The following is a 9438-nucleotide window of genomic DNA, read 5'->3' on the forward strand; positions in this document are numbered from 1 at the left end:
ACTGTGGGCTGCAGAGCACAGTAGTACACAGCAGAGTCAGACACTGCAGCAGAGGAGATCTGCAGAGGAACTGATTTTGAGGTTGAATCCAGTGTGGATGAAAATCTTTCCTTAAACTCATCTGGTGTGTTCCCTTCATCCAGTTTAACTCGGCTCAGGATGAATTTGGGGCTGTTGTTTCCATCCTGTTTGTACCAGAACAAAGTGGGACCTGAGTAACTGGTCTCAAATGTACAAGCAAGTATAACTGTGTCTCCTTCAGCAGCAATGACATCTCCTGTTGGCTGGGTCACGCTGTCTTGTCCTTTACACTCTGGGGAAGAACAGAACATGCAGAGGAAGAGATGAATCAATAAAGATGATTGATTAAAGGAGAACAATCAGCAGGTTTGTTTGTGAATTTACTTCCACAAAATCATCCAGCTATGAAAAACAGATATCTGGTTAATACATCAGGTAAAATGAGACTTTCATCTCTGTTCTAACACTCACCTATAAAGTGAGATAAAAGTATAAAGAGGTAAAGCAACATGTCTTTGGAGTTGTTGAAACCAAACAGACAGCAGATGATCAATGTTCTTCCACTGCAGTAGAATGAAGAAACTAAACAGCCTCTCTGCTGCACAGCCCTTCTCCTCAGCATCAAGCTGATTGGGATTTTACTTCCTCAAACATTTCTGCTCTGCAGACAGATAGAATCTCATTGGTTGAGTTGAACCTCAGTGGGCGGGGCCAGGAAATCACCTCTATAGGTTGTTGAACCACCAATGACATCATGAACTTCACCACAGTTTAACACGGCTTTCAGTTCTGTTAAGTTTGAGTTGAACACTGAGATCCATCAGCCTCCTGACAAACTCATCATATTTACTTGGAGCTCCTGACAGTTATCTCAGGCCAAACACTCGCTCCAACTATTTAAAATGTCAGAAAATGTCTTTCTGTGTGCATGAAAAAGAACAGCTTGCCTGAACTAAAACTTGTTACTGATTATGTTCGTTATATTTCTGTGTAGGAGGACAACCGCTTGTTCTTTAATTCTGTTAACTAATCTTTTATTCTTAAGGAAAATAAGAGACAGACTCCCTTGATTCCTAAATTTGTAATAGCGGACCCTCGGCCTGACCTTTGTAACCGTCTAAGTGGGGGTTTGATCAGTGATGCTCAACAGACTCAGAAAGCACCTAATAAACAATTTCGATAAGTTGAATTATGACACAAACTAAAAGCATGAACTGACCCTAAAGGCGACCTGGACCGGAGAGAAACAACTCCCACCTTAGAGGGAAGACAGACTCTTATCAACAACGCCATAAACTAACCCACATTCCTGAGGACTTTGTGAAGCCTCCCTGCAAATCTGAGGCAAACCTGAAATTCATGTTAATTAAATGTCCAATCATTATGCAACTTATATCATGCAATTTGTCATGTAAATACAATAAGAATGGTATAACTTTCACATATGTATGATTATCTACTAAAGAGATACAGGACTTAGATTTCATTAACCTTTTATACTACAGGTAACCATACTGTCCTCTATTGATGAAGTTTCTAAAATAATACGAATGTAAAGATAATACTGGAAGGATCTGAGTTTAAAGTTTTCTCTTATTGTTAAACAACAGTCACATTGAATGCCTTCATATTATGAAGTAAGAGTTTAGCAACTCATATTTAAATATGTTTCTGAAAGTAATGTAATCACATAAGTGTTGCATAACTTTATTTCCTTTCACTATAGTATTAAACTTTATTTCAGTAGATGGTTTAAGATGTGTAGATAGTTTGAGAAAGTTGAACTAATGACAGTTGTATGCATAGACATCATGAAGTGTTAATACGAAGGTTAATGTTTGTTATTAGAAGAACTGACTTATCATGAATCATGTAAACTGCTTAACTGTTTCTTGAATGGTTTTACAAATATGATACAAGCTGACAGGACTGTTATTAATCAGAAATATCATGAATGCTTGGACACTATGAAAAGAATGTGTTTACAGCTTTAATGTGAAATAATAGGCAACAGTGACTTGAAGTGTGAGTTTTTGCATTTAAGAACTCAGAATTAGATTTCCCCAAATCCCTTTACTTCAGGAGGGCAGGGTGCAAAGCACCAGCCACACCTAAAGCCCCTAAGACAAAGAAATTGAATATTCATCAATAACTTGGCGCGAAACCCTTTAGAACACACCCAAGCTCCTCCTGTGTTATTCTTACTTATAAAAACAGCTTCAAAAAGATTCCTTTTTGAGCTGGCCTCCAAGAACTCAAGAAAACTCATAGGACGTCTCTTTATTTTTCAACCAAATACATCCGTATTTAGTCTTTTATTGCAACAAGTTAATTTGTTTCTGTTTTATTAGTAACCTTAAGTCTTGTATTTCCACATACAGTATTTTATTTTGAAGTAGACGCCACTGAAGATTTGAGCGTAGTCAGACTAAACCTTATTCGACACTAAACTCAAGTTATTACAAGCCAAGTAAAGCCTGATCATAAGCTCCTGAAGAAGAAGACGAAGAAGAGGAAGAAGAAGAAGAATGCTTGATACTGAACCTGCTCTCCGAGAGCAATACTGAAAACCAGAAGTGAAGCCGGCCTAAAGACTCTTTCAGAGCAGCCTGAAACAGCCTGATTCTTTGCCGGCATTCAACGCCTCTGCATCTACGGAGATGTGCCACAGCCCAAAGCTGATCCGGGTTCTTTCACTGCAACACCACTGGAGATTCTGCACCAACAACACTGGACACGGCAAGATGATGCCTCTACCATGACGCATCACATCAACAGTAAGGCATAACATGGCTTTGTGATCAAGGGTTGATGTTGAATAACTTTAAAGTTAAAGAATTTATTTAGAGAAGTTGAATTAGCTTTTCCCTCAGCATTCCCCGGTACAACACGTTAAGCCTCGAGTCACGCACTTCGAGCCACTCTTGCTGAATAATTTTCTTTATTATTTTTATTATCACTCTTAGACCCTATTTATTTATTTATTTATTTTACTTTCCTTTTTATTTATTATTTTCTGTATATCATCTATGCTTTATAATGTATCCTCAAGACGTTTAGCTATTAATAAATGTTATAAATGTGTATAAATGTATAAATTATAAATTTGCAAGAGTTAGTGCTTCCTTCCTGGCACTAACAAATCCTAACCAAAAAGGAGGTGGTGCCCTAATAACAAGGTAATTCATTAATAAAGTATTAATACTCCTACATTTATGGTGCCCCGTGTGAAGCCAAACAAACCAACTGTCCCCTGCTGCTCAAAGGTAAACAGATGTTAGCTTTAATGATAGCTGCTTAACCGTGCTAGAAACTCATCAGAAGTCCAGGAAATCATTTGAAGCCCAGTCGAGGTTTGCTTGCATTTATTGTGAGATAGTGATGAAAATAATAATCTCAGCTGTGATTTGCAATCTTTGTTTTAACAGATGTTAGGCGTTAGCACTAGCATTAGCTGTTAGCAGGCTAGCTTGAACTTATAAGCTATTATAGCTGAACTGGTTGTGTCACTTGTCGGCTGCTGGACAGCTTTCCTGAACTTAAACTTGTTACTGATTATATTTGTTATATTTCTGTGTCATGGAAGCAGCAGCAGATGTTCTGTTGTTCAGGAGGACTGTGTGGAAAAAGCAGTGCTGGACCAGCACAAAGTGGAGATTCTGTTGAAACAGTTTCCACGAGATAGTCAGACGACAAACAGGAGCTGTGTGAAGGTTGTATACGCTGCTGAAGAGTGTTTATGTTCATTACTTTGGTGGATGCAGAGTTTGACGACGGGTAAAGGACATATAGTGATCTGCAGAAGACTGAGGACCAGGAAACACTCCTTGGACTCTCTGGAAGAGTAGATGTCTCCCGCTCAGCTTTCACTTCATCTGGATTGTTGTCGCCCGCCAGCCTGTAACCTCACTCATCGCCCCGTTCCTCATTCTTCACCCATGTTTCAACTCAGGGATTTGTTAGTAAAAACTAATGACTGCACCTGCTATTTTATTTGGTAGCTTGGATTTGCAAGTGAAGCGTCCATTTGTTTTAGGTCACTACACTCCCGAGCAACGACTCAGGTCTGCAACGTTTTGTTTTGGTTTAAAGGACACTATTTTATTTTGGTCACAGAGTGATTGTGTGTGTGTGTGTGTGTGTGTGTGTGTGTGTGTGTGTGTGGCCCCTTTAGTTAGGAGCTTCGCAACTGGTAAATAAGATAGAAAAAAGATGTAACTTTTGAGGAAGGATTAAAAGCAAACGCAAACATTTAATTTTTTATAATATTTTTATATCTGTTTTATTTTCATAATTGGTTTAAATATTTGTTTTCATGAACTAAATTCATTATTTGCATTTAAAGTACTGTTTATGTGTCATGTTTACATTTCATTAAGGTGTGATTTCAGTTTTAAAATCAGGGAATAGTAATTAAAACATAATTCTTAGTGGGATTTAAAATGAGTGATTCCTACTATACAGTCCTGCTAACTGGAGGCACCATCATATATTTGTAGTTCATAGTTCTATTAAAAGTCAGCCACAGGTAAATGTACCCAGGGCCCCGCCCCTAGTACTACAACACTTGTTAGACAGTTACTAACTAAATAGCTCCAAGGGTCGGGTGCTACAACAGATATTTAACAAATATTGTTGTTTCATTGCTGGACTTCTGCTGTGTGATTTGGTTTCATGCTGTTGAACGGAAAACTCCTCTAAAGTGTCATTTATATACATCATTAAAATCTGTTTAGTAGACAAAACATTAATTTCCATGAATCAGTTACATATGATGTCATTCTAATCTGATACCTTGAATTTTTAATAAGAGGTTTTTTTTCAGTGTTTTCAGTGTCCATTTATTATGTTTGATGGTGTATTGTGTTTGAAGCATCATCCAGCTGGTTTGTCAATGATGTGGATTTGCTGCTCATGTGAATCCTCCCACAGTGTTTCATTAGCAGCTGTAACCACAGTGACTCTGATAAAACAGGAATTAGCAGAATCCATCTGATATGAAGCTGTGGTTTGAATACCACTTCCCTCCTCTTTGAAGAGTAGTCAGATATCTGTGTTCAGGTTTTTGTACAGCCTCTTCTACACTTTCTATCACTGTGTGTCTAGAGCACAGTAGTAGAGAGCTGTGTCTGCCAGGGTTAGATTCTGTATGGTCAGCTCAGTTGTTGTATCTGATGTTTTGGATTTATATCGATTATCAGGAATAAATTCTAGATGACTCGCTGATCCTCCTCCTTTCACCAGTATAAACTGAGGTGCCTGAGGGTCAGAATGATGTTTGTACCAGTAAAGCCCAACACCCCCTGCACTTGTCTTATAGGTACATGTGAGTGTGACAGATTCTCCTTCTCTTCCACTGACTTCTTCTTTTACAGGAGAGATTGTGTCTCCAGCTATTAGTCCTGGAAAAAGTAGAGAAAATGAAGCCATTAGACTAACATTGTTCATGAGGCTGAGAGGAGAAGACAGTGGAAAATGTCAACTGTACAGTGTTACTCTGTGGACACAAACTGATCAACTGTTCATTTGACTGATTTCTATAGAAATCATCTTCCAAGGTGTTACCTAGTGAAGGAAACATGTTGTATTAAAGTTCTGTTCCAGAGTCAAATATCCATCATTTGGAAAATATCACACAATGACAAAAACATACGTACCTACAAGAGCTGAAAACAGTAAAATGACAGCCAGTGTTTCCATGGTTACACAAGTGAAATGTGCTGTAAGTGAATGTTGAGTTTGAATAAGTGTTGAGTGGTTTTGTGAGTTGTGTTTGGTCTAATGTTCACAGCTGGAATCAAACAGCTCTCTGCCATGCAGCCTCCTCTGCAGTCAGTAGGAGGAGACTCATATGTCAAATGACATTCATTTGTAAAACTCTTCATCACAACTGTGTCTCATGAGGGAAAAGAATCTAGACTGTTTGATAAGAAACCACTGAAGTTTAACAGTTTGTGACTCCCTCTAGTGGATGTTGTGGAGTATTCTGTTGTCTTTGCTCCAAAGGTTTTTGTACAGAGTTTTGTTTCCTGTCACTGTGGGCTGTAGAGCACAGTAGTACACAGCAGAATCAGACACTGCAGCAGAGGAGATCTGCAGAGGAACTGATTTGTCCTTAATCTCAGCGTCAAATCTTTCTTCATGGAACTCTGCAGCATTATCTCCTCCACCAGAGTAACGTAGCAAAATATACTTTGGGAAATCATTTACTTCTTGTTTGTACCAGAACAAAGTGGGACCTGTGTAACTGGTCTTAAATGTACAAGGAAGTGTAACTGTGTCTCCTTCAGCAGCAATGACATCTCCTGTTGGCTGGGTCACGCTGTCTTGTCCTTTACACTCTGGGGAAGAACAGAACATGCAGAGGAAGAGATGAATCAATAAAGATGATTGATTAAAGGAGAACAATCAGCAGCTTTAAAGAGTTACCTAGCAGACACTGAGACATCTAGAATAGTCTGTTTCTACTGACTGCTGTCTGTCAGACTGAACTACATCTTTTTTTCTAAAAAAGTTATAAATGGCAGCAGAAATTACCTGTTCCCTCTATGATGGACATTAAAAGCACTTATAGTTCAGTTCTGTGTTAAAAACTGTTGAGAAAGGAAACACATTCTGCTTTCTGTCTTACCAAAGAAAAGAGCAGCAAGAATAATCCACAGCCAATGTTCCATCTCTACAACAAGGTTTAAATCAACAGGAGAAACTATCTGATGTTCAACATTCAGTCTGAGAATTGTTCTCTTCACAGCAGCAGTTATTATTGACAGAATGGTTGAACACAGTGCAGAAGTAGTGCACCGCCTACTTGATAATGTGGCCCTCTAGTGGAGGTAAAAAGTTCAGTACAACAGTGTGGAAAAAAGGCTTCCAGCAGCTTGTCAGTGTGTCAGCTTGTGTTTTTGTACAGAGACTGTGGGTTTGCTGTCACTGTGGGCCTCACAGCACAGTAGTACAGAGCGGAGTCTGTCACTGCAGCAGAGGAGATCTGCAGATCCATTTGGGTTTTATCTTCACTCACTTTAAAAGACAGTCTAGATACTGGATCTGATAGTGGATCCCTTGTTCCTGTGTGAGAGATGAGGAATTCTGGTGGTTTTCCTGGATATTGTCGATACCAGAAGAAATTATCATTATAATCAGCTTGTTTGGAGTAGTTGTAGGACAGAGTAACAGTGCTGCCTTCTAAACTGTTCTCTTCATTGTTGACTGGAGTGAGTTCTTGACAGCTGACACCTAAAGGAAGAGATAACTCTGTTATAACATGTTGTCAAAGACTCATAACATGAATACATACAACTTCATGCTCAGTTTTCAATCAAACATCAATAGAAGTAAATATGAAGTGTGTCACCTACCTGTTAGTGTGATCAGAAACAAAGTTGAAAACAGACTTAATTGCATTGACACCATCTTGAAGATAAGAAGAAACTGTCTGTGTTGTTTAGTATGAAACACCACAGTGAAAGTTTGTGTCTTTCTGTACTTCAGTGACAGTTTTGCTCCTCCCTTAATCTCCTCCTCCCTGCTCTCACAGCTCTGACTAATAATGTGTTCAATGTGCTTTTCATATCACATTATACTGATTAGCTCATAGCTAATAGCATTACACTGATTGACAGCTGACAGTTTTACCACATGGAGTTAATGACTGTGTTGTATATTGATTGAGTCCTTTAGGATAAAACAGCAGTGAGGAGAAAGTGGACCCTTGGTGGGAGCCTCTCAGCTGTTAATGTTGTTGTCAGAAGAGTTACTGTGTGATACTCTCTCATTGATGTGAACCATACTTCATAGCTATCAGGACAGTCTACATCATTCTTCTATCTTTCTGCCTTCATTGTTCTTTCATTTTTCTCACCAGTGAAAAGAATCTCGACTGTTTGGTAACAAACCACTGAAGTTTAACAGTGTGTGACTCCCTCTAGTGGAGTGAGTTCTTCACAGCTGACACCTAAAGGAAGAGATAACTTGATGTTAAACACAAAGTTAAAATCAGATTATCTGCTCCACAAGTTTCTCACATTGTTAAAGACATTTATTATTCCTGTATTGTTTCACCTCCCTTTTAGTACGGTCACAAAATATAACAAAATATCACAACAATGCAGTGACAACATCTGACAGACAGTATCTGTGTTTAGTGGTTCAGGTATCGACTGCCTCTGACAACGGGAGTCTTCTTCTGTTCTCTTCTTCTGTGAGTCACCCCTCCCTCCACCTATTCCTCCTCTCATGCCAATGTTATAAGCACCAAGACAAGACCTCTACATCTGTCTCTATATACATTCACCGGCCACTTTATTAGGTAAACCTGTTCAACTGCTCGTTAACACAAATGTTTAGTCAGCCAATCACGTGTCAGCAACTCAGTGCATTTAGGCTTGTAGACATGGTCAAGATGATCTGCTGAAGTTCAAATCAAACATCAGAATGGGGAAGAAAGGTGATTAAAGTGACTTTGAATGTAGCATGATTGTTGGTGCCAGACAGGCTGGTCTGAGTAACTCAGGAACTGGTGATCTACTGGGATTTTCACACACAACCATCTCTAGAGTTTACAGAGGAAGGTTCGAAAAAGAGGAAATATCAAGTGAGTGGCAGTTCTCTGCATGAAAATGCCTTGTTGATGGCAAAGGTCATAAGAGAATGGCCAGACTGCTTCGAGCAGATAGAAAGTCAACAGTAACTCAAATAACCACTCGTTACAACTGAGGTATGCAGAAGAGCATCTCTGAACACACAACCTGTTGAACCTTGAAGCAGATGGGCTACAGCAGCAGAAGACCACACTGCCTGTCCCTGCTGTAAGAACAGGAAACTGAGCCTACAATTAACACAGGCTCACCAAAATTGGAGAACAGAGCATGAGAAGAGAGAAAAATGTTGCCTGGTCTGACGAGTCTCCATTCCTGCTGCAACATTCAGAATTTGGCGTAAACAATATGAAAGTATGGATCCATCCTGCCTTGTATTATACTATATTGTATTCAGGCTGCTAGTGGTGGTGTAATGGTGTAGGGGATATTTTCTTGGCACACTTTGGGCCCCTTTGAGCATCATTTAAAGGCCACAGTCTACCTGAGTATTGCTGCTGACTGTGTCCATCCCTTTATGACCACAGTATACCATCTTCTAATGGCTATACTTCCAGCAGCCAATGTCACAAAGCTCAAATCATCTTAAACTGGTTTCTTCAACATGACAATGAGTTCACTGTACTCAGATGGCCTCCACAGTCACCAGATCTCAGTCTCAGTCAGATCTCATCTGAGCACCTTTGGGATGTGGTGGAACAGGAGATTGGCATCATGGATGTGCAGCCAACAAATCTGCAGCAACTGTGTGACACTATCATGTAAATATGGACCAAAATCTCGGAGAAATGTGTCCAGCACCTTGTTGAATTTACGCCAC

This window comes from Thunnus thynnus, chromosome 12, assembly GCF_963924715.1.
Source record: "Thunnus thynnus chromosome 12, fThuThy2.1, whole genome shotgun sequence".
Lineage (NCBI taxonomy): Eukaryota > Metazoa > Chordata > Actinopteri > Scombriformes > Scombridae > Thunnus > Thunnus thynnus.